Below are 4,246 nucleotides of genomic sequence, written 5' to 3' on the forward strand. Positions count from 1 at the left end.
TTGAGGTCACACATGGGGCTAAAGAATGTCTCTCTCTTCCCTGTTGGGGCCACACACAGTGGGCATCAGGCTCAACTGGAGGAGGTGATAAGAAAGAGAATTGGGAAAGCTACTTTATAACTTCAAGAGGAAAACTGGGTAATGGTGATTCTCCCAAGGGCTGTGACTGCTGGTTGCGTTATGTGGGACTAAGGCTTATCAGGAGAAGCTGATAGAAGAGTCAAGGGATTCTCCAATATGGGTGAGATTGAGTGCTGGAACCAGTCTCATGGACTCAATGAGTGGAGGTCAGAGCAAAGTGTCCCGAGAGAGGGCCAGGTGGAAACTGTACTGCCACTTATGTTCTTGCCTTGGAAGTCATGCAGCATCACTTCCCCTGCATTCTAACAGTCAGAGCAGTTGCAAATTCCACCCAGATTCCAGTTCAGGGGAAAAGGGGACATCTCAGTGGTGGCATGTCAGTGTTCCATTGAAAGAAGAGTGCATGGGAAAAGAGATATCTATATAGAGATAAAAATATATAGAGAGATATATGTTGGAAATAAATAAAAGAAACCTTAATGAATTTGGAGTCAGGAAGGCTTGTAGGGGGAGCTCTCATGCCCCATCACAAGTTATGAATTACACTAAACAGGAAGAGCCAGACGCTTGCATCTCCAACAGGGAGTAAAACTACTTTACTACTGAAGGAAGAATTCTCTCCCCAATTGGCAACAGCCCAGCCAATGAGAAACGATGCAGCTCAGCCAATGAGAAGCACTTGCTGCTTTGAACCATTTCTTTCCTCCAATGGACTTTCAGTTTAGAAGGGCCCTCTCTACTGACTACTTTTCTCTATAAAGGAGAGGTCTCCTGCTTAGCTTGCTGAATTTTCCTATGGTTTGCCATATTATGCACACCCCTAATTGCAATTCTTTTGATTATTCCTGAATGAACTCTTGTTGAGATAAAGTAACAGATAAATTTACTTTTTAAGCTGATATAAAAATTGTCATAAAAGTGGATCCAAAGAAGGCAATCCCCTGGAGATAGTCACCCCCAAATTCAATCAAGGCACACACATTGATCCCCTTTTGCTCATCATTTATGTGAGTTGCTGCCTGCTTTCGGTTTGGCTAGTCTCCTCTCTATCCTGAACTCTGCTTTTGTCACTTTATGAGCTCTCAGACTTCATTCAGGATCTAGAGAGGCTTTTCTCTATTGGGGGAGGGACCTTATCTTCCTGTTCTTGAGTTCAAGGCATGGTCCTTGGTGAATATTCTGTTGTTTTCTGAAGGTAATAAAATTCCTTCTGGTACTCAGCCTTCCTGGCAATCGAGGAGTTTTTCTTTGGTTTTCAGATTCTTTCTGGTATCAAGGCTATGAATTCAGCAACTTGTCTTTTGTTTTTAGATTCCTTTGGGGACAGAGTTAAGACTAGCAACTTTCTTGTTTTTTCAGAGGAAATTTCAGAAATGGGAATCCCAGACATTAAATTTTCTGAGGGAAACCTTCCTTCAGGGGCCCTGGTTGAGTTTGTGTTTAAGAACTTTGGGCCACTTACATGCATATTGTTAACTAAATGGGCCAACTATATCAAAAACAGTCAAGAATTGCAATGGCCATTATAAGAAAATTTGATCTCCCCCAACTAGCTCTTCTTAAAACCCAATTGGAAGACTGAAGCCCTAAAATTAAGCAAAATGAATGATATGTCTATTTTCATTGGTACCTGGAAGTGTCTGGATACACACGAAGCTCTAAAATCATCTCACTCAAAATACCGTACCTAAATTAACTGAAAAAACTAAAGAACTGAGGGAGAACAAAATTGTTTAGGAAGCCTCATATTCCCATTCCCTTTCTTCTTTGTCTCATGTGCCATCTTGTTTGTCTTCCCAGACTCCTTTGTCCAGACTCTGCCCCAGGAACTATTTTGTTCCCAGGGTCCACCCCTAATACCATATTCCTTTCTTTCCTTCTGTGAAAACTTTCCCCTTTTAAGATCAAGTCCTCTGGATGAGGATTAAGGCTGCCCAAGGGAGAGAATCCAAGGTGTCCTGCCCAACATACCAATCTATATCATCCTCCAGGAAGCATAGGACATCCTGACCTGATCTGACCTGATTTCTATCCAAAGTTATAGGACCACCCAATAACCAGACCCCACCTGCCCTGATACCATTTTAACAATTTTTTTCATGATCTTTCCTTTGTCTTGTAAAGAAATAACTCACATACCTATGCCTTATAAATTTAGCCCTACCATCAACACATTGCAACACTTACTGCCCATGGGTCCTGTCCCCATGCTATTCTCTGAATAAAGGAGCACTGCTACCAGACCTTGAGAGTCCAAGAAATCTTTCCTTTGACTCTTTGGCTCACCAAGCCCCTATCACTCGGAGGATTCAAATGCTAGACCCCTAATTACTATTTCTGAGTTAACTGGAGAAAATAAACAACTGGAAGGAAAAATGTAAATAGTAATTGCCCTAGACTTTTGATAATAAACAAAATGATTCCAAGAAAATTCTAAAAGAATTTTTACAACATGCAGATAGTAATCTTTAGTAAAATACTTTGGCCACTTGAACAAGTAATCTTAACTTATTCCATCTGCCAGAAATAAAATTTGGATCCATGTATTTTTTTGAGTTTTGTGCCTAAGGCATAGCTAAAAGTTTTAAAATGAAAGCTGTGAGACCTCTGTTTATGTCTGTCTCTGTATCTGTGTATGTATGTTATAGAGATGTGATGTTTTTCTACCTCTGTATGGTATTGTTAGAATTGATTTGTAAAAAACTCTATTTAATTGGCTTGAAAGTAACCACTTATAAATTAAGTATTCCAAAATTTCAAAAATATAATAGAAACTAACTCAAATGCTTTTCAAGCTTATATGGTCTAGAATAAATCTGTAGTAAGTAAAAGCTAGCTTAAGGTTGTTGGTGTCAATTTAAAAAACAGCATGTCTTCTGAGTTGTTAATATTGGATGTAATGCACATGTGTAACTTTTCTCTTTGCCTGGGTTTACTAGTCAAGTTGGCTCATGATGTCTCTTCCAAAATTTTTCAGCGAGAAACTAGCTTAACATGATGGTTGGCTATTTAATGTCTAATCCAAGTCTGATTGTTAAAAGAAAGTCATTAAAATAAATGTAAATAAGATAAAAGTTTATACTAATTTAAATGAAATAATGGATAGTCATTCAATACCTAAATCATTTTACAAACAAGACAAGATACTAAAATATTAATTACTGAATGTAAGTTTATCTACTTTTGGCTTCCTATTTCAGAGAAACTGGGCCTATTTGATTCTATTACTGAACATGTTTTATGCCATGCTGTGAAATTTTCTATGAAAAAGAGGCATATGTTTTTAGAAATTTATAAAAGATATTTTAAGTTTGTCAAGCCATAAAATGCTAGTGTAGTTCACAATTTCTTACTTCTTAGTTTCTACTAGGAATTGAAGATTCTAATCTAAAAGTTAAGGATTCTAACATATGTAAACAAAAAGGAAAACATCTCTGTATGTAAGGAAAGTAGGATGTGTGTTTTGGTAAATTCACATGCTCCACTTCATGAAGAATAGAAATGCATTTTGTTGAGGGAAAATAAAGTCATTTTGTCCCAAGGAAAGGCCAGTAATTTCAGAATGGGAAAAAGAAAAAAATATGATGAAATCTGAATGTAAAATAATGTTGTATAAAGTTTATGGAAAGGAATATTGGGAAAGGAGTCTTAATGTGTGGTCAAGTTGGCAAAGGTTAAAATGAATTTATTAAAATGAATTCTAATACCACAATAAGATGATGCAAAATGAAAAATTAGCTTTCTTTTCTGTTGAAAGGGCAAGATTTTGTTAGGCAACTTGTCTTCTCTTGGTAGTAAAGGTAAAGAAGCTTTCGTGACATAATATGCCTATAAAACATATTTTGTGTTTTGTTAAAATAATTTCTTGTGTTGTTTCTAATAGGTCTTAAGAAAACTGAGAATTCTTACTTTTAAAAGAGTTGTTTTGCTTACAGCTATGTAACCTTTGTAGTCACCTTTGAAACCTGTTGTTGTTACTTTGCTCAAATAGATAATTATTGTTTTATAATGATTCATGATCCTATTTGGCCAAATGTCTAAACCTTTAGATTTTTTGTTTTGTTTCATTTTGCTTTTTGGTGAAGAAGATTGACCCTGAGCTAACATCGGTTGGCAGTCTTCATCTTTTTTGCTTGAGGAGTATTTTCCCTGGGCTAACATCTTT

Source organism: Equus quagga, chromosome 13, assembly GCF_021613505.1.
Source record: "Equus quagga isolate Etosha38 chromosome 13, UCLA_HA_Equagga_1.0, whole genome shotgun sequence".
Taxonomy (NCBI): domain Eukaryota; kingdom Metazoa; phylum Chordata; class Mammalia; order Perissodactyla; family Equidae; genus Equus; species Equus quagga.